At 41.6% G+C, this 23,152-nt stretch overlaps 1 protein-coding gene across 2 annotated transcripts in view; it reads left to right on the forward strand.

The window, feature by feature from the left end:
• The window catches only part of nt5dc1 (5'-nucleotidase domain containing 1), a 129,756-nt gene that overhangs the window by 37,571 nt on the left and 69,033 nt on the right, over positions 1-23,152 (forward strand). The window lies entirely within an intron of this gene.

Consider the following 23,152-nt stretch of genomic DNA (forward strand, 5'->3'; position numbering starts at 1 on the left):
CAAAGCTGCACTTCTGATTAGCTCTGTAAAGCCCAAACTATTAAATAATTGACAGAAAATTCAAATTCTTTGAAACTGGAGCCTTCCAGTTCTATTGGTCCTTCTGAACAAACACATTTTTTTTTTCCAAAATCAAAAAAAAATTCCATATAGGAGTTTAAATTTGTATCATTTTTGATACAGCGGGTCACATTGCTCAAAGATACTTTGCTTGTCTTGAACACAAAATACACAAACAAATTCAACACAAGCAATACAGCAATGGAACTGGCAGGGTGGAAGTTTGGAAGACATAACATTTCAGTTATTTTTTACTAATTTTGCGGTTCACAACCTTTTTATTTTGAGTGATGGTAGGCTTGTTCAGATAAAGATGCACTCTGCATTTCTCACAGTACATATGGGCAAAGTGGCCTACAGGGGTTTTCCTCTTCCGTGGAGGGGTTGGTGTTGCTTCTGGAGAGGACAGTGGTCTGCCACACTTTTTGACCTTTCCTGCCCTTGTGAGGGCGATGCACTTTCTCCAGGTCTCTTCTGTAGTGGATCCATGCATTGATTACTGCCACTGTAACGGTGTGCCACCAAATGTAGACGTACCATCTTCGGGATCTGAAGTTGAACTTGTACAGTGCAGATAGCATATCAAGAAGGTCAACGCCTCCAATGAACCTGTTGTATGTGTCAACAATGGCTGGTCTGGGAACCATTATGTAGGTTTTGACTTTCCGATCCCAAAGTTTCACAGTGCCCAGTGGTTCAACACCAACAAAAGAAGAGAGCAGGTTCACGGCATTGTTGTCATACCATCTTACAATGATGTTTTTTTCCTGATTTACTCTGAAATAAAAAGACCCCCTTCTCTTTGTCTTCAGTTCTTTCTCAACCATCAGTTTGCAGTTCTTCTTCTAGTAGATTCCTCTTTGTTTCAAATGCTCCACCAATGGAACTCATGTAAAGAAGTTGTCATTTTCAGGACAATATCTCATGTAGCACCAACATCAGATTCCCCCTTGGCACATGTCAAAGTCATAGAGATAGCCACTTTGGCCGGCACGTCCCCACATCTTGAACCCCCACTTGTGAGGTTTTCCTGGCATGCAGCATCGTAGATGTGATTTTCCTTTGAAAGGCACCATGATTTCATCTTCAGGAGGTATGCAAAGAAATCGTTGGCGTAGTTTTAAGAGTTTCCACACTCTACCCTTTTTTTGCACCCCCAGACACATTGAGGTTGTCTTGAATGTGAATCAGCATCAGCAAATTCAGGAATTGACCCCGTGACATCACATCACACTGGGGGGTACCTTGTCTCCATCTCCCAGTAAGCTCGTACGTTGGGCATCTGTACTAACCCCATATGCATGTACTTACCCAGAATTTGCTCAATTTCTTGGGCATTTGTGTTCACTGACTTTCCATTTTTCTGCACACTGTACAAGTTTGTTTCCTCTGCAATTTCCTGTAGCATTTCCTCAGTCACAAACTCTTTGAAATACATATGTGTCCAGCCATGGCAAAAGCGTTCACAAGTCTACTTCGGGACATTTGGAGTTCTAAGCTTTGTGTATTCTCCCTGAGCGTCAGCTGATTGGCTGAAAAAGCCACAAAGGCTCTGGAATTTTATGGAGTTAGATTTGTGTCTTTATTATTCAATCAAAAAAAAGTTTGCTTCAATCAAAAAAAACGTTTTCAATCAAAAAAACATTCACTTCAATCAAAAGAAAACTTTTTAATCAAAGAAAAAAATTGTTTGGATGCAAAAATACATTTGAGACTCAAAAAAATGCATTTGAACACTGTTTTTCTTTGATTGAAAATGTTTTCTTTGATCGAAGTGAAGGTTTTTTTGGTTTGAAGCAAGTTTTTGATTGAAGTAATGCTGTTTTGCATTTGGGCCATATTATGGGTAGCACAGTTGTGTCTTAATTATTCAATCGCAAAAAAAGTTGCTTCAATCAAAAAAAATATTTTCAATCAAAGAAAAAAAATTAAGTGTGGTTGTTTTTTATTGAAAATGTTTTTTTTTTCGATTTGAAGTGAAAAAGTTTTGAAGTCCTTTTTTTTTTGATTGAATCATTTTGACACAAACGTTCCACAGTGGGCGGGTGCTTCCCCATTGGTCAGACATGTTTGAGTGACAAGTGTCTACACCAATGATGTCTTTCTGACAAGCAAGTCATGGTCGTCAGCAAGTCAGGTCGCAGTGCAGTGGCAAAACAGTATTAAAATGATTTGTGTCGTGTTATTATCCCACTCTGTTTGATATTTCGATTAAACATAAAGCTTGGTGTTAGATATCTCACGCTGTCATAGTGCACGAACGGCTAGCTGATAACGTTAGCCCATGGCTCTGCACACTGAATGAATTGTTTATTTTACTTAAGTACAGAGGCTTGCTATGTGCTAGTGCTATGTTATGTTATAATAAGTAACGTAATTAGTGGTCAAACAACAGTCCACAGGCCAACTGTTGCCCGCAGCCCTGACTGTTTAGCAGCAACAGGTAATGCAGAGCCTGTGTTCTCACACAGTCCACAGTACAGATGTTTGACTATCTCTCTCTCTCTCTCTCGCGCGCGTTCACGGGTAGCCGTCTCCCCACCATCAAACGCTCACAGACACAGAGGCAGGTGCTTTTATTTTGAAAGCGGGACATACATATGCCGTTTCGTACGGGAACGACAAACCTCCCCCCGGTGAGGAGGAGGCGGCCAGCGGGGGCGAGAGAAGGCGCAGCGAGACGAGTACACATCTCCGCGGCCCAGGGAAGCGGCGAGGTCCGGGTGGGGGGCGCTGTAAAGCAGACGGCCGGGGCCGCCTGCCACCTTCGCCCCGAGCCTTTCCAAGCCGACATAGAGCCGGTCGCGGCTCACCACCGGCGGAGGAAATGCGCCCGGCGGGGGCCAGCCGACTGCCGGTGGCGAAGAAGACCCTGCGAGGGAGCTCTCTCCGCACACTGGACCCTACCTTACAGGCAGGGCTGCGGGCAACAGTTGGTGTAGACACTTGTCACTAAAACATGTCTGACCAATGGGGAAGCACCCGCCCACTGCGGAACGTTTGTGTCAAAATGATTCAAACAAAAAAAAAAGACTTCAAAACTTTTTTCACTACAATCAAAAAATCCTTTTCAATCAAAGAAAAAAAGTGTTCAAATGAAATGTTTTGAGTCTCAAATATTTTTTGCAATCAAACACTTTTTTTCTTTGATTGAAAATGATTTTTTTGATTGAAGTGATTTCTTTTAATTGAAAATATTTTTTTTTTGTTTGAAGCAACTTCTTCTTTGATTGAGTTATAAAGACACTAATGTCCTACCTATAATATGGCCCAAATGCAAAACAGCATTACTTCAATCAAAAATTAGCTTCTAACCAAAAAAACCTTCACTTCGATCAAAGAAAACATTTTCAATCAAAGAAAAACAGTGTTCAAATGCATTTTTTTGAGTATCAAATATATTTTTGCATTCAAACAATTTTTTTCTTTGATTGAAAAGGTTTTTTTTGATTGAAGCAAACTTTTTTTTGATTGAATAATAAAGAAACAAATCTAACTCCATAGAATTTGAGATTGCCACACCCAAACTAGGAGTGATTCACAGCGATAAAACAACCTTAATTCAAACACAAAGTTTATGGTTTTAAGACCCACAATACTGTGATTTGAAGCATGTAGTGGCTTCTTCAAAACTTCAACTTGTGTAATTTTGAAAAAAACGGAAATCCCTAATTTTGAAAAAAAACAAAACTTTTTCCTGTTTTTTCTCGTTTTGCGCTTTGCCGACTTGTTCCTGCTTGGTCCGTGGCGGGTCACATATACGGTGTCCAGTCAGAGTTTCCTCAGAATTCCTCACTTTCAAGTACCACCAGAGGAAGCTCCCGTACCACTGGTGGTACACATACCACAGTTTGAGAACCATGGTCTTAGAACAAACTTGCCTCCTAAAAATAACATGTACTCACAAAGGGGAAAGAACATATATTTTTGCATATGAAAATGACATTACTTGTTTGTATGTCTTCAGAGCTGTATATTAACTTGATAGTATTTTAACAGCTTGTAGCATATTTGGTATTTTCAGGAAATGAGGGTGATGATTACCATTTCCTGATTATGAATGTGGTTATGTCAGAAAGTTCCTCATGAAATGTAAATCAAAGTGTGGTGGTATGAGGTTTTGACACTTACAGTATGTCAGCCAACCAAAAAATTTTGATTTTCTCTGTGTACTTAGTGTGGCTGAGTTGATTTGTAAAGAAACTCAAAGCTCAGTTTCTTGTCGGAAAGGCCATGCAACAACAACACAAAGCAACACACACATTCCTAGGAACACATATACTTGAGCTGACATATATTTTAGGACTTTTAAGTGGTAAAAATTCATCTTTTCTCTTGATTCTCATCTGTATGCCATGTCTTCACTGTGAGCGAGCCTGCTTGTCTCATGCAGGTTGTTGTGCAGGGGGTGCATGCACAGCAAAGTCTACTTCCACTTCAGACACTGAGAATGTGTCAGTACCTCATAAAAATCTCATTTAAAAAAAAACTTGAACTGTCGCTTCAAACCACATTCTCTGAGGGCTTTGAAAAACAAAATATAACACATTTAGGCAGCAATAAACATAGCTGATTTTTCCTCAAACAACGAAATTCAGTTTTGTTGGAAACAAGTCTATAATGGGATTTTATAAGCAATATGCATATGTGTGACTGGCCTGTTGCAGTGTGAATATCACAGAGGAAAGGTGGAGCAAGTGGAGAAATGACTGACTCTGTAAAATATGGGCAGCCATGGTGAAGGGACATGTGCTCTGGTTTTTATGGTAATCCCAGCAAATCCAAAATAAGACTGCTTTAAAGTCGGTCGTTCTAGTTCAAACATGGCATTAAGCTGCAAAAAATACCAAAATGCTCTCATCAAATCGACCGCGTCTCCAACCACTCATTCACCTCAGCGTCCACTGCGAAATGAACTGCTGAATTTGTTTAGCTCCACTCAGAGTGATTGTTCTGAGCTTCATGTGCCTGCTCTCTGTGCAGTGTTGTCTACTTTGACCATAAAGCCATGGGTTTGCTGTTTAATTTCCCACTTGAACCCCATTTGCAACATTTTACCAAATTTTCTTTATGGTGGCAACTTACAAACCAGTCAGTGTTATTGTTATCAGTTGCAGGATATACAACATACTTCACCACAGGATTCTCCATGGTGATATCATAATTAGATGTTTTTTTCCCTACACATCAAACACACTCTCTTTGGTCATTGTTGAGAAGTGGGTATATACACTCCATGTGTCACTCGTTTGTTGACGTAGCAACTGTATCCGTGTTGTTAGAGCTTCGTAAAGATTTAGGTTAGATGATGAGGTCATACTTGCAAGTCTTTGGCTGTAATTAGTCTGGAAAGTTGAGTTAATTTAATGTCTTTGTTTGCTTTTAAAACAGACCCAACCCAATGGTTTTAAAGGTGGTCAGTATTTTCTTTTTTGAGGTACGTGTATAGAGCTAAGAATACAAGTGGATTTGATAATCAGACAAAGGATCAGAAAATCATAACTTTAATGTTTTTTATCTGTGATTGTAGAAATCTGCCTGCGGGATACTGTAGATCTGGGTCTTGAAACCGTCTCTTTTCTGTTTCTAGTTCAATTAATTGCAGTTATGGTGACACCATAGAGTTTGTGCTGTCATCATGTCAGTCAGTGCACAGATGAGCGTGGACTCGCATTTCTTGTTGGCTAGGCCAGATGGTGCAAGTGTCACTCAAAGCACAACAAACGTTGGTGCTTGTCTGTAATTATTTATTACTATTACTTATGGAGCCTTACAATGCCCCTTTTTCACCTCACATTTTCAAAAGCTCCACATCATCCCCCCTCCCCGCCCAGTTGCTCTGCTCCCTCACCACCAGTGTTCACCCTAATTTTTTCTTGAAAACCCCCTGGTATAAGCATTTATCTTTTATAGCCAATGAGAGATGAGCAGAAATGCGATAGCGTTGGCTTGTGGTGTGGACAGGCTTGTAGGGTTGGTTTTGGCCATTGGGTCAGAGCTTTCACATCCAGTGTGGCTTAGGCCCACTTTACATTATGCTTTTCTCGACAGCGGGACTGGCGACAGCGGGAACCCCGTGTAAAGAGAATTCCCGCTGTCGTAGTCCCGCTGAAGACAGCGGGACTACGACTACGACTGTGTTCAAATTTTCTCCCCGACAACTGCGAAGTGGTTGCCCGACAACTTCAAAATGCGTATAAAGAGAATGCGTCGGGCTCGCGACACCGGGAGGTCAGGGTTTAGGAGATTAGCATATAGTGCGCGCTAATTAGCATATACCGCAGGACTTTTGTTCCAAAAAAAATGGCGGGGGTGAAGGAGGGCGATGGACGCTGTACGTGGAGCACCTCCGAAACCAAGTGCCTGATCGGTATCTGGTCGTAGGACGAGATCCAGAAGAAGCTGGAGTCATCCAGGAACAAGATGGCCTACGTAAAAATGCAACAGCGGATGCGGGAGGCCGGCTATGATCGTACAGTCGAGCAAGTAAAGAGGAAAGTTGTAAGCGCCGCGGGTGTCCTTCCAGATTTCCGGCGGTGTGTCTAAAGACGTTGCGATAGCGGCATCCCGACAGCGTGTTCGGTCTAAGATCTGCAGCCTGATGTTAATGTGTTTTGGCGCCATCTTTGGTGGAGGCGTGCGTTACAGTCACAGCTACTGCGCATGCTCCACCATGTTGGTCTCACAAGGGGAGTGACTATCAACCACGTCACTCCCTTCTCTTATCTTATCTCTTCCTATTCATTAACACACACACACACACACTGGTGTTTATGTTGTATATAGTTGTGTGATTTTAGCTTTAGCAAGTAGAATTTATTGAGTCAAATCACTAAGTTATCATTATGCTTTAATGTTCATTGACTTAGATCATTCAATTAATCTTGGATACTTAATGTTGGTGAATCAAATAGTTTAATTGATTCTTGTTATTTGATTTAATAAATTGTTACTTTTGTTCACTTAAAGGAACGGTCTGTGTCTTTTGTACATGAATGTTGTGACAAACGGTGGTTGCGAGGGTCAGTGCTTAGACTCATACCTTCATTACTGTTCAATTGGGATATCTTTGATATAGTCAATTACAGTGATTATTTAGACTGATTTTGAAAGGCATAGATTGATTGTCTTTTCCCTGATTTCAGTGTGGTGCCCGGGTCTAAAGTTAATTAATTATTAAACGAATTAATTAATGTTTATTACTTTTATTTTTACCAATCAAATTATTGCCACAATTGTTGAACCACATCATAATGGTGCCCCGTGCAAGGGTTTTTAAGAAAATTAATAACAAAATAAATTATTAAAAATAATTAATCATTTGTATTAATATTTTCTGACCAATTACAAGTTGAATCACAACACCACAGTGTGCAAGCATCTGTTATGGAGCGCAGTGAAGTTGGTTTGAAGTTGGATATTTGACAGACACTCGCTCTACAGCGCCACCCGTCTCTTTCACTTGGAGCAGCATGGTGCATTTGTAGTTGTATTTTCTGTGAGTGGGTTAAAATGTTGTTTATTTTTATTGGATAGCACTAAACTTTATTTATTTTTAATTTGTGTGGTTTCATGTTTGCTGTTTCATTTGATCTGATGCACTATTGCTTAAATAAAGTTTGTGGTGTGATTATATCTGTGCTTTTAATTATTTTTACAATGTCATATTGCCGTTGCTAGTCTGAGTATTTTTATATTAAGATATCGAAACCGTACCGATACCGTGGCCCAAAAACCGCGATACATACCGAACCGTGGGAAAACTGTACCGTTGCATCCCTAATACTGATACTGTATAGTTTAATGTGTTTTTGTTTACACTTTGCTTTTCCCAGTGTGCTCAATGCTTGCGTTCAGGAAAGGCAACGTTTACCTTCACCCCTCCTGTCTCCGTCTCTGAGGACGCGGCCAACGTAAACATCACACATCCACAGCTGAGAGTTAAACACCAGTTCCCCTCCGTTAAAATCACAGTCGAGCTATTTTCATACATGTAACGATGTTTGAATTTGAATCTCTGTAAAACTGCAATTTGCAACTTTGTAAGAAATATACACAGAACGTATGTCCCACGGTCAGACACACTAGGGTGTGGACATACACTGTTATGTCTGACTTGCTAAATGATGTTATAGTGACGGCTGTGCTTTGATCTGCTCTCAGATAAGCTCAATTTGTGTTTTGCATGCAACAGTAGTGACTGAGGCACTCTGGGTACACCACGCTCCTAATGCGGTGCAGTGAAGCTGTAAAGTCTGATGGATGTTCGTAACACCACCGAGCTCTTGTTTGGTATGCTTGTATTCTGAGAAAACAGTCGTTGCCGTCAGCTTAATTAGCCTTTATTAGCACGCCTCACTGTTGTTGTGGTTGTGGACAACACAATGAATTTGTGAGGAGGCTGCAATTTTGATTTATTATGTGACTGTGGTAGCGTAAACAAAATAGTATTAAGATATGTCAAGATTACACAAGAACAATACAGAATTGCTTGTTTAGTCCAACTAACCAGTGTAACCATTGTTTCTTTAACCACTTCTTCCCTGACCCTCTTTTTGGAGTCCCTGCTCGCAAATGACATGCCCAAACTAAATAGAGTAAACGTCTGCAGTTACAAGCTCTATGTGGATTATCTTGGTATCAAAATAAAGATAACACTTGTGAGATTCCACCAGAGGTGTAAGTTTCACTGTAGATGCCACTGTGTCAAAGTAAATGTACATGGAACAGCATAACTGCAGGATTTTTTTCTCTCGTCTAAAGAAATATTGCATTTTAAAGCAAATATCCCCTTTAAAATATTCAGTATGAGCTACAAAACACATGGAGGTCATGTAACAACATGTGGACATGAGCTGTGCAAAGTCTGATGCTGCTGAAATGAAGCAGAGTGAAATAACAGAGGTTTTATTAAAGAGATGTCTGGGCATTCTCACTTTTGGCACAGCTTGGCACCATCTGTGCCATTTGAGATTTCTTAGGTACCAAATTATTATAAACCCATTTAATTTTATTTATATGTCACTACAGATCTGAAAAGAACTTGTTTTGAAAAAAAAGCTTTTAGCTCGCTGTAAATCGATGCTTCCTGTGCGGTGCGTAATAACAACTCTGTGGCTCTGGGGGGCCATAGCTCTGGCTTACCTTGGTCAATTAGGGTGATTGACAGCTTGTTTTAAACCTCTAAACTGGTTTTTGTTTACATAATCACGCTGACGCTCCGGTGCTGCTTTTCAATAAGTGCGCTGTGATGGTTTTTTTCTGCTCCTGCTGGTTTGATCCATCTGTGTTTTAACTGTGTTTGGTGAACATAAGAATGGTTTATATGAGCTTTTAGCTGCGTTTCTGACCTTTCTGTGGGTATGCAGCATGTCTGTGTTTGGTAAAGTTAGATATAGTTCTATGACGCTTTTGTCGCTGCGTCTGACGCTGCCCCCCCGATCCTGGGAGCAACAGCGAAGAAGAGGTTAAGTAGATCAAAGTCAAGTTCAAGATGCACAATATTATCGAAATGATATTCGGCATCGGCTAATATTGACTTTAAAAAGTAAGTAAAAAGTTGTCTAACACATCGTATACTATGAGCAGAAATAGAGTGGAGTATTAGCTTCAGTCTTACCTCTCAGTGACTTCCTCCTGCTCGAAATGGAGACCGTGAACCCTCTGAGTTTCCAGGTTTGTCTTCGATGTCTTCTCAAAAACTCCTAAGAAGCTTAGCATAGCTTAGCGTAGCATTCCAGCTTTAGGGTTTCACCGCTCTGAATCTCTGACCGGAAAATAATGGGAACTTACTGCTTGTCCTTTCCTTGTTTTTACTGCACGTCCTGGTATAATTTAGCACAACAGAAAAAAAAATACCTGCGTAATTTGCAGGTCGGTAATGTATTCGCCAACTAATTCCTCACAGGGATTTTTGTGTTTACACAACTCATGTCAGTGAGTGAGCAGTGCATTCTGGGAGTGACACAGTCTCGCGGGCAGCGAGCGCAGTGCACTCTGGGAGTTGTTGTCGTTTGTGTACATGAGCGAAAAAAAAAATGTTCTGCCTTTCTCGGGCCAAGAAGGCACTTTCTTCAAATATTATTTCACATTTCTACTACATAGATGACCTAGTTTTAATAGACATTCATCTTTTAAACGGTGAAATATATTTTTAATAAACTACTCTATTTGTCAGAAAAGTCACAATTAGATGTTTTCCCCTGCCCTTTGTCCAAGTCTCAGACTCTTTCTTGTTTTGGTTTCTTTGCAGCATCGGCAGTTGTTGCCAGTGCTGGAGAATAAATACTTCAGATAAAGTGTTCAGGAGAGTATTGTATGTATGGAGTGAGTTGCTGATGAGAGCGCAGAGAGTAGAATCTGGAGGAGATATTGAAAAGTTGTTCTCTCGCTCAGATCACTTCTTTTACATTTTACTGAAAGGTTATTATGGAATTATTGATCAATAAGGACAATAAAATCCTCCCTCAAGCACAGACTGTATGTAAAGTGGAAGTTCGTCCAATAGGAGTCTGGTTGCAGGTAACACCTCTGAGATTCTGTTCACAAAACATTGACATCAGCCAAATCATGAACTGAAGGCTTCAGAACAGGAGTTCAGATTCCTATTTGTGATGCACTAGCTCTTAAAGAGCAACATTTCAATGAAACTGCCACAGTAAAAGATTTCAACTTTCACTTTGACAGCTTGTGTCATGGAAAAAAGTGTAATTTGTGATGGTCTGATTTAGCAGTGCTGCGTAAGAAAAAGATGGTTTGCAATCAGTCATTAAATGGCAAAACTGTAGCCACAGTCTCACTTTAAATGAAAAAAAAGCATCTTCACAAACAAACACAGTTACATAATTCATACCCTCAAGAGTTTCTATAAGTAACTCCACGTGCAGCATGTGAGGGCACTCCCTCTGCTTCATCACATGACCTACTGTAACCTCAGTCTGCAGCAGTGCACTGCGTCATACTGAGAGACGTGGTCACAGTGACCACGTCTCGAATATATACTGTACATGTGGACTGGATGTGAATGTGTTTCTTTGGCTTCTTTTTCCGAAGGAATCGGAGAAGCCACTCCAGAAATAAGACAGACTCACACAACTTAAAATAAAACTGGAAAAGTAGATCAAAAGGTAAAATAAAGAGGGCAAACAGTTATAAATTACATGGAATATACTGTACTTATGAGAATTCAATATGTTGTTCAATGTGTAATCATTTCATTCTAAAAGTTAAATTTTTTAGAAGGTCACTCTTAAATTGCTCTGCTTACCGCTCGCACATTTGTTGAGCTACATTGGCGTAAGCTTCCATTTATACATGCAAAACACATGATGTGGCTGGTTTGTCCTTTTCAGGTGCCAGCCTTATAGATTATTCTATAAAGCATGGGTCATACTTAAAATCCATTCACAAAGACAGGACTGGAAAGAGGCAGTCAGTAGGACGAGACAGCATCTTCAAGTCATGATTTTTCTCATTTGTGATTATCCCAATAAGCCAAATATACCACAGTCAATTTAAATGAGGTTTTTCATTTATATGGAAAAATAGTTGTGGTCTACAGGCTTCCTGTACAGCCACCATGGGCAAGTCCACTGCTATACAAAAAGTCATCCATTTGAATAGAAGTCTACGAAGAAGACAATGAGGCCACTTCCCACTTGATTTATAATGTCACTGAACATTTTCTTAACCTCTTCTTCCCTGACCCTCTTTTTGGAGTCCCTGCTAAAAAATGACATGCCCAAACTAAATAGAGTAAATCTCTGCAGTTACAAGCTCTATGTGAATTATTTTGGTATCAAAATACAGATTCCACCAGAGGTGTAAGTTTGACTGTAGATGCCAATATTGCATTTTAAAGCAAATATCACCTTTTAAAATATGCAGTAGGAGGCTTAAAAACACATGGAGGTCATGTAACAACATGTGGACACGAGCTGTGCAAAGTCTGATGCTGCTGAAATGAAGCAGAGTGAAATTACAGAGGTTTTATTAAAGAGATGTCTAGGCGTTCTCTCTTTCGGCACCATCTGTGCCATTTGCGATTTTTGTGGGCTGAGCATTGTGTTGATATAATAAATCATTTTACCATTTAAAGAAAACAATAATGATAAAATGCACCAAATATGAGACACGTGTGTGCACTTCCTCTGAACTTGAACTGAGTATTGCAAAATGACACTGGCCGAATCACAAATCTCTTTGTCTTTGCTCTGGTAGCTGATGTCACACGACCCAGTAAGGTGACGCCGTTTTTGCAGTAACATATATAGTATATAATTTGCAGCATATAGAAACCTGCAAATGGAAACAATTTTAATAAAAAGTGAAGATGCTGGATATACGTTCTGCGCCAAGATGCAAAACAGTCCGGGACAGACTAATTAGAGACCATTTTACTGGATCACCAAAGATCCTGATGACAGCAGAGCAGCTGCCATAAAACATACTTAAAATGAGTGCAGGTGACAAAGTGATGGGGGCCCACAATCAGCAGATTCCTCTTGTGTAGTGATCACTTCATACCAGGTACTGTTGTTAAAGATGAGGCTGAAGCAGGCTTTTAGCTAGGATTTTTTTTAGAGGGTGTTCCCCCCTTGCCCTCCGGTACCCTCCGGGTTTTTTTTCTGCGCACCGCCCCTGCTTACTGTTCTTCTCTCTCTCCTGCATTGTGCGCCGGGCTCTCTACAATGTCTGCATCCAACGCAGAATTGATAATATCTCTATGCGCAGTCTTATCCCCACATCCATATATGATACATCATAATGATCTTTATGACGAGGATCGAGTACAGTCGCGATGAAATACAGGGGATCAGAATAGTTCTTAGTAAAACGTGTTGACAGATTCTCAAGAGCACACTTTACATTGCTTTCACGCTGGTCTCAATCTAGAAGACGCTTGAGCGCTGTAATTAAGGGAATAACAGATGCATCAGATGAGCGAAGCCAAGTTTTGCTTTTGCGCAAAGAGACTTTTATAGGTGCTGTTCCACCGTGTCCTTGCGTCTTGTTGGAATCGGTGGTTACTGGGGGAAACGGAAGGAAAAAATAGGGCGTCTTGCCTAAAAGTAGAGCGTCTAATTTCTCATTATTTTCAGTACAGGACGCCCGGACGCCCTGCTGGCTAAAACTGGTGATAATGCCTAACTTAAAGGGGAAATAAGTAGTTTATAGTGCCATCTAGAGGAGAGGCTGAAATTTACAACAAAGACCTGCTGCTCTGCTCACCCCCTCCCTTCCCTGAGCGCTACGGTATCCGCAGCTGGTCAAATGTCGTCCTCGTCGTCTTTCTCCGTGTCAGCAGATGAGGTTCGTGAGGCGAGGGAGAGGGCGAGCTAACACGGCCGTAGCAGACGAAGCGGAGAGAGTGGAGGCGGGACTTCCGCTACAAGTAAAGAGACGCTTGTTTTGTTCTCTCGCGTTTGTCCTTACAGGCTCCGGTAGAAACATGGCGTCTCGCTGCTAACAGTGTCAATGCAACCGCGGTCCGCGGTCATGTTATTTAACATGACTTTTTGAAACACTACGAAAATGAAACAAAAACTATTATACAGCGACTAGACAATGCAGGAGCACATTATATGTATAAAAAAGTGGATTTTGGGTTATATAAACCCATAAATACTACATATTGTACCTTCAAATAACGTGTTTATTTTACATGCTTTTATTGTGATGTCTCAGTGTTCTCTGGAGTAGAATGAGGGGAAAGTTTAAAAGAAAGTTGAGGATGTAACACTGCAGGTCTGGAATAATGTCCTCTGTGGGTGTTTCTATGCTTTCCTAACCAACATGGTGATTTGAGCAAACTGAGTCACGTGAGTCACTGAGTTGTGCTGAGTTCTATAGGTGACATCATGACCGGTTGCCTCTTGGTTCTAACCCTGAAGGGGTTTATCATATACTGTACATATCAATGACTTTTGGGACATCATTACAACCTGCAGAATATGTCTGCCTTCAAATCTAATATTTGGGAGCAAAAATAAGGATGATTCTTGACAGCAATATTTAAACACTTTTTCTATACCCACATCGAGTATATTGTCTCCTATATGAAGTTAATCCTGACCATAGTCCTGGTGCCCTCATATTAATCTGTTGTTTATGGAGGTTGTACCTCATGATAGGAAGATCATTACATCTCTGCCATACCACAAAGCCCCTGTCATTAAAACAAACCTGACTGTACTTGCTCTGGATTTTACACCGTTTGCTTTCTCTGCTTTCTCTTTCTGTTTTTCTGGGAGTCGGCAGAATTCAGCCATGGGTGGATAAATGTCGATTTTTTATTGGTGAAAGTCAGTATGAATTAACTTTAGTTAAAAAGTGTGCAAATGTGATTTGGTTTTGCATGAGTTTGCCTCCTATCGAGGTGGCTAAATTTTAAGTTGCAGAAGTAAATGTGGCACTTAAGATATGGTCGTCCAAAGATCAAACCTTGAAGTTTGAATCCCCACAGTTTTCTTAAGATAGCTCTGGCTATATTTAGCTCTGGTTTGGTATAATGACAGATTTCAGTGTCCCTAGCATTTGCTCTGAGGGGAGAATGACTATGCAACTGGCGTCACTGTCCCCCACAGAGATCCACACACTGGTGTCCAAAAACCACCACTGTATCTTTTTTTTTTTTAATTTCAGCTGTCATTATTCTTTGTGTCGCCTTCTTTCTCCTCTTGAATCACATTTTTTTCACAAAGCAGGAAGTGTTGAGATAATAATCTTTTTTGACATGGTCTACCTGCCTACTGAACCAATCAAAGACACTTTGACTGGCCACGTTCAAGTGTTTCTTAATGCTGTGGCAAATTTTACTCTAAAGTGAGCGAGTCCCAAGCAGATGGATGAGTATCATTCCTCCTGCACACTCAACGTCCCTCGTTTTGGACGTTCCAGACATTCTCATGCTGTTGTTTGAGACTGTCTGAACCACACAATCTCCTGTGTACTTACATCTACTGATGACTCTGGACACATTGTCAGTGATGTTCCTGGAATCATAGGGTGTTTCAGATCTTTCAACATCATACACCCTCCTCCAGGTGACCCAGCCAGGGCTGATCAGACCCCGGCTGTGTTCAGATGGCTCAACTACCATGCCTCCATGGCTCTCTTCTTTTAAGCCACAGCCACCTTGAGGCCCTCTCCGCCGCTTCGGTGGTACTGTGGATGGCTTTCCTCTTCCTCACTCCTTTGATGCCTAAAACGCTGAAGGCTCTGGCCAAAGAGCGGGCTGCCAAACCTCTGCACCTGACCTCCACTGGGAGGCATCTCACTCTCCATACAGCCCAGCTTGGCCTGGTGTGACCACACCCACCAGGCTCCTGTGACGTAGCCTTTCCTCTGCCTCTTGGACAGCGTCCTCTGCCCCCCACTTCCTGCCTGTCCTCACCTCAATTCCAGCCCCCTGTATTACACCGCTTCTCTTGCCCTTGATACCTTGAATTACTCCTCAAGTTGTAGCTTGTTGTTGCGTCCTTACAGTGCACAGTTTCCCACTGTGTTCTCATTTTGTACACAAAAACACTGCATACATTTTTTTGATGATTTAAAAAAAAACAAAAAAAAACACAATACATTCAATACGATTTGGTTAAGATGAGCTAAGATAACGGGGACATTTACAGTATCACAGCAGCAAAGACAGTCAAGATAACGTTGCAATATAGACAAACATATAGACAAACATTGACAATAACACTACAAAATGGTAAAAATAGAATGTACATTATAAATATTTACACATACACATTTAAATATTGAGGCGTGCATGCGTGTTATCTCTCCAAGACAGACATGGCTGACAGCCTAACCAGCTCTACTGTTGCCTTGTTAGCTAAGTTTGATTACTGATTACTAAATCCAAACAGAGGATTCAAACACCAAAATCACAGAGTTACTCATTCGGGTATACAAACTGAGGCTGTGGACCAATAAGTCCTGTGTTCCTACACTGGATTATTCTGTATGGATTATGTGTGGTTTATAAAGAGAAATATACATGTTTCAGTTTTGAAAAGTAAATACAGCGGTATTTACTTTATATTGGTTTACTGGAAAAATATTCATGATGATATATCTCAGAATTTCAGTGTAAAAATTGATATGGAAGTATCTTTAATCGCGATTAAATATTTAAATCTTTTGACAGCACTAGTAAATTATATTGTTTTGGGCAGCATACAAATCCAAAATAAACACAATTATGGCAGATTTATTAAATAGGGGGGGCAGGGGCACCTGTCACTCTGCAGGCTGACGCAGATGACGTTCAAAATAAAAGCAACACAGTTCTATTGCATGTGCAACACAAATACTTGTGTGTATTATGTGTTAATGACTAACATACATGTAAAATTCCCAGGTCTGCTCTAAATAAATAGCTAGTTTTCGCAACTGATCTCAAACTGTTTCTTTGAACAATAGAAAACCTTTCGGATGATGTGGAATGGGATATTCACATCTTTTGAGGAATATTTCCAACACCCTGTTGAATAATTGCCACAATATTTTATGGTAGTTCTTTATGTAAAAGTGGGTCCAACCTGGCATGGGCAAGTTGTTCCTAATAAAGTGGTATGTCGGTATATAATGCAGGACAATCTTTACAGCTTTTCACACTCACTTCTTTTTACTTTTTTTGGCATTCTTCCTTTTTTGCTGTCACATTTCTAGATTCTCTCTCCCTCTCTCAAAGAGTCAAGACAAAAAAGACGCTTGCACCATGAGGGACATGATGCAGCAATTTGTGGTCAGTCTGCTAAAAACAGAGAGTCCACAGATAAAATGGCCGGGCCAGTGTTTTCCACATGGTTCCAACAGGTGCTGGAAAACACTGTTTGTCTGGATGCCTTTTTAAGAGAAAACACTTGAGATTATAGAGATTCTCTCCATGTGCCTCACACTGAACTGTATACACAGAAGTTGATGCTCATTCAGTGTAATGAGTAAATGTATAAATACATCTTTCTTCATATTTGTTATGGTGGCTTTTATCTTGCCTGCTGATTAAATGGGCGATAAACGAGCGTGTGTCTCGATTCTGCTCCCTCATCACTTTTGGTGTGGCTGTTTGTGGAACGCTCTCTCGTGCTCGGCCCTAATTTGCACTGCAACTGATTTGTGTATCCTGTCAGGCTGCTTTGATGTGTGAGAGAGATGGAGCTGCTCCTGCTGCTGCTGGTCTCTGTGACGCTCGGCAGCTGCCCAGGCCCGGCGCCCAGCCTGCCCGGCTCAGTGCCCAGCCACAGGCCTGTGGGCCCTCGGGGTACTTGAGTCCTACATTCACAGCCAGATTTTAATCCACTGTGCACCAACACAGTAGTCAGCTGGCATTGGTGATTTTCTCTTCTTTGTGGTATGTGTGAATTGATCACGAAAAATAGATAGGCAATTTGCCATCTCTCTCAGCCTAATGTCAAACAGACTGCGGGACGTGGTGGGATATTATGGGATGGCACTGTAAAGAGTGTCCTTAATAGAGGACTGTGTTGCGGTGGCGCTGACTGACAAGCTTTATCGCCTGGTCATAGACCACTTTATGATTGAACTTTAAGTGATTGAATAAGTTGGTTGTGTTGCCTTGAGGAGCTGACAGCGAGAGAAACTTTGCAAACGATTTCCTTTTGCTCGACGTCCGTCAAATTGAAGCCAATTTCCAGATAACTGATATTGTCCTACCTTTGTTGCCTTTCTGTCGTGTTTTCAATCGCTCGCTCCTCATATTATTGATCCACACACATCACTCGCTAGCTGCATCTGCACGTAATACTGGTGCATTCAAGGTCTTTTTCGCATTAATCATTTTTCTTCGATTATAATCTTTTTATGATCGTGAGAAGCCAAAATCGAAATCATGAATAAAATTCAATTAATCGTCCAGCCCTAGTTTAGACCCTTAGACCCCTTGCTTTTGAGGCTTTCAGGGGGTCTCGAGTGTTAATCAGGGGGTCTAGCCCCCCCAGACCCCCCTGTATTTCGCACAGTGTACTGAAGCCATTTTGGGGCTAGAAAAAATAAATAAAGCTGTTTACAGAAACGGCTGCAAGTCTCTAGTAATAAGGGATCACAGTTAATTTCACAAGATAATTTACTACAATTACTAGCAATGACATTTGTGATGTGGCATAAGACAAGGCTGATATTAATATCTGTCCTGAATGGAATGGACAATGCATCATAAATATGTCATTTGACCCGCTACAGTGTCACTGAAAGTACTTCTACACCAATCCATGTACATACATCGATTTAATCATAGCCACTGCCATGATATCAACACTGATCAACGCATCGTCAAAATGTGCCTCCTGTTATCACCAGTGAATGGCTAATCATTACCTACAGTGAATCCAAACAGCCCACTGTTCTGTCACCCTTTGGTTTATTATCTGCCATAATGCCATTTCAGTGTTGCACTTGGACAAGTTCCATGTTGGTGTTTTTGCTCATGTTTGGATGAGGGGGTGGTGCAGCATAATAGTACCTGCTGTCAGTCTCCACATAGCCACGCCCTAAAAGTGTTTCTTGCTTAATGAACCCCTTCAGACCTGGTGTTACCATTCATACAGCTGCAGTAAATATAAGAAACAGTGACAAATCCCAACCCAAAACACTGACATTGTATTTTTTTTGGCTTTCTTTTTAAAACCAACACACACACTTGACATAGACACTAATTCTAATACACGTGTGCATGCACACACACGTTCACTTAGCAGCAGCATAAAAGCGGACATACACATAAGATAGCAGTAGTAAAATAATAATCAAGCACAAAAAAGTGAGATAAAGCATTCCACAATATTATTTTATTTAAGTTCTTTGAAGTAGAGCCCAGAGTTCCTTCTTTCATTATGTGCATTTATGCTCACCAGAGATGATTGAAAACTTTATACTTGCCCTTTGCAATATACAGTATGTTAGTCTTTCTAAACTAACACAGCCTTACCAACATACAGGTTTAGATGCACATTTACAATAATGTACACAAATGCATTGAGAACACACATCTGTACAGGCAAACTCATTAAAAACATAATTTCTTTCCCGAACAATCATGACTTCCATGTGTATTAGCATGCAACATGGGGTGATTTTGATCCACATTCCAAAACAAATGTCCTCGATCTGCTTTTTTTTTTCAATTTTCAAATTTTCAAATCACTACTACATTATCTCAAGGCACCGTACATAGATAACATTATGGAGAGCAGAGAAACCCAACACTTCACACAATGAGCAAACACTAGGCATCAGTGGAGAAAAAACTCCCTTTTACAGAACCAGACTCAACGATGTCAGCAATCTGCCTTGACCGTTTGGGGTGAAAGGAAAAATGGGGACAGAAAGGAGGGAGATAAAGGACAAGAGGCAGGTCAGGTAGAAACAGAAGAGAGAGACATCAAGTTATAACTTTTATTTTGTGCTGCTATCACCACTAGAGTGGCAGTGCAGGATGTGTGGTGCAGGCCCACGGTCTCCACTTTGTCGATTGTTTAACATGATCTCATTGTTGACATTTGAGCCGCACTGCAAGTGGACACTTTGAAGTCCTACCTGAGCAACCAAGACTTTTAGATTGAAATGGGTCTGTAAAACTCTCATCGGAATCACATTCAAAACCACTTCTGTACAATCTGGATATGCTTCAAAATCCGATCTGGGCTGAAGTCTACATGAGGCGTCACTGACAGATAGGTACATCAGCCAGTCATTCCATGATGAGCCTCAGACTCACAGTCCATGTCCAGGGGCCTCATTTATAAACGTTGCGTACGCACAAAAGAAGGCGTACGCCACTCTCTACGCAAACCGTGGGATTTATATAAAGAGAACTTGACGGGAAAATGTGCGGTCCTCCACGCCAACTCTGACCCATGCGTACGCACATATCTGGGGTAAGGAGAAACTGCGCCACTGATGACAGAAGAAAGAAACGGGAGAAACTGTGTGAAACTGATCGCGTAAAATAAATAGTTATATTACCTCTCATATATGAACAGTTTATTTGCAAGAAATGGATTAAAAAAAAAATAATTCTACAATGAACAAACAAACAAACTCCCTGGAGTGCACACGGGAAACATATGATTTAGGACAATAGTAACACAACAGTAGGGGAAATTATGTTTACACTGATATCAGTGTAATTCTCACACGTGTAGCAGATACCTAATCGATGGGCATATAAAGGTAGGTACTCACAATGCGTCATGGAGGATGACATAGAGGATGTGGCAAACGGAAGGATACGGAGGGAGCGGAACTTCCGAGACGAGCAAGATCCACTTGCCAACAGTGATGAGTGGCTGATGAGCCGTTTCCGACTCCCACGAGCTGTCCTCTTGGATCTGTGTGCGGCATTGGGCCCAGCCTTAGAGAGGAGCACCCGCAGAAACCACGCCGTGCCAGTCCCGCTCCAAGTGCTCACAACACTCGGGTTTCTGGCGACAGGTGTCGTGCCAATGTAGGTATCCCCGACAGAAAGTGTTTCCCCTCTGGTTTTATGAACAGCTTTCTTCTATTCTAGCCAAAAATATGGGGGGATACAAATTATGGCAGATAGGTAAACAGTCTGAAATAATGTGTTTCCCCCCATATCTTTGCCAGAGGTTATAGAGTAGTATGTGAAGTATACATAAAATAAATAATTAAACAATGCAATTGTTTTAATTTACTTGGGTGAAAGCAAGCGCATCACTGTTTCTCCGCCTCCGTGGCAACACTTTCTGTCGGGGATACCTATATTGGCACGACACCTGCATCGGTGTCCCCCTAAACCTCCGTCACCTCTCCACTCAGGAGGGATTCCCCGATGATCCCCGCCAGTTTTTCATCCAGCGGGGTGAGCTCCGGTTGGCCCGTTCCCCCGCCCGTGGCACAGACGCTCTGCCTGTGTGACTCCAGGCTCTTTTTTGCGTCTACTTTAATGTCTGATCACCTTTTTTTCACCTCGGCCACACTCCGACCTTCTGAGGCAACAGCATTGACATTATCTGCCACATGCTGCCACTCTAGAACACCAAACAATAAAGCCTTCCTCTTCTCCACCTCCCCGACAAGTACTTCCACCTCACACTGGGTGAAATTATGTTCCTTGGCCTTTCTCCCCGATTTCGGCATGATTTCAGTCATGAGGGGCGTTTCTCTGAATATTTATAGGCAAATATGGGCGTGGTATGACCCGCACACAGGTGTGCCACATTTAGAGTGGATTGTGATTTATAAAGGGAAATCGGCGTAGGACGTGCGTGCGCACTGTTTTATAAATCAGGATATTTTTGTGCATAAGCACTTTCTGTGTTTCGTGCGTACGCCAATTTTGACGTTGGTCCTAAGCACAGTTTTATAAATGAGGCCCCAGGTCCATAAATATTGGAACATCGACACAATGCTCTATACACCACTACAATGGATTTGAAATGAAACGGACAAGATGTGCTTTAAAACTCCCATAGAGTGGTCCTATCGCACATATATGTTAGTTATGGAGGTCTACTTACATACATTAACTTGTTTTTATGGTCAAAAACCTCCTATTTGCTTTAAACGAGCCGATAGAAATCTCTCCTCACTGAAGCTCTCGTCGGCCGCGGTGTTTCAGACTGAACTCTCACACCCAGAAGACAGACTGTGTTGTGATTGGCCAGCCAATGAGGGCTTTCCCAACTGTCTTGTGATTGACCAATACCTGGAAGTGACATAATCAGCACACCCGCTCTCAGAAGCACAGCTCCCCCCTCTGGAAAGGTGGATGCACTGCTACTCATTATCAAAACATTGTTTTAACAATGGTTAAAAATAGCTTTGTCACGACTCTGCGCCGCAGTCCCTTTTATGACTTTGACCCGGAGTCTGACCCAGAGTCAGAAGACACTGTCGTAAGTTAGACACCTCCACAACGGACATTATTCTTCTTCTGTGGTACAATCTGCGCAACGGGATGTGCCCGGACTAGTGCCCGGAGCAGGAGGCTCCGCTGTTCCGGAGAAATCCTGGTTGCGTAACGAGACGTGACTGTAAATGTCATAATATCATAAACAAAAACAGGAAGACAAGATTAGAATTTGCCAAACAATACCTAAAAAAGCTGTTATAATTCTGGAAGAACATCCTCTGGACAGATGAGACCAAGATCAACTTGTACCACAGTGATGGGAAGAGATGAGTGTGTAGAAGGAAAGGAACTGCTCATGATCCAAAACATACCACCTCATCAGTGAAGCATGGTGGTGGTAGTGTCATGGTGTGGGCATGTATGGCTGATAATGGAACTGTTTCCCTTGTATTTATTGATGATGTAACTGCTGACAAAAGCAACAGGATGAATTCTGAAGTGTTTCCAGCAATATTATCTGCTCATACTTAGCCAAATGCTTCAGAACTCATTGGACGGCGCTTCACAGTGCAGATGGACAATGACCCAAAGCATACTGCAAAAGCAACCAAAGAGTTTTTAAATTAGTGGAATGTTATGCAATGGCCCACGGTTGGTGTAGTTGTTAGCACTCTTGCCTTTGCAGCAAGAAGTCCCGGGTTCCTGGGTTCGAGCCCCGTTTGGAACAACTTCGGAACAAGGGCCTTTCTGCAAGGAGTTTGCATGTTCTCCCCGTGTGTGTGTGGGTTTTCTCCGGGTTCTCCGGCTTCCTCCCACAGTCCAAAAACATGCGATATGGGGATTAGGTGAATTGGTCACTCTAAATTGACCGTAGGTGTGAGTGTGTGAGTGAATGGTTGTTTGTCTCTATATGTGGCCCTGTGATGGACTGGCGAACTGTCCAGGGCGTAACCCGCCTATCGCCCAATGTCTGCTGAGATAGGCACAGCACCCCCCGCAACCCTCTGGTGGAGGAAAAAGCGGTAGATAATGGATGGATGGGTTATGCAATGGCCAAATAAATCACCTTGACCTCAATACGATTGAGCATGCATTTTACTTGCTGAAGACCAAACTGAAGGGAAAATGCCCCACGAACAAGCAGGAACTGAAAACCTTTGCAGTAGAGGCTGGGGATGAAACCCAGGGTCTGGTGATGTCTTTGCCTTCCAGACCTCAGGCTGTAATTGACTGTAAAGGATTTGCAAGTAT

The sequence above is a fragment of the Microchirus variegatus genome (genome assembly GCF_963457635.1).
Source record: "Microchirus variegatus genome assembly, chromosome: 12".
NCBI lineage: Eukaryota > Metazoa > Chordata > Actinopteri > Pleuronectiformes > Soleidae > Microchirus > Microchirus variegatus.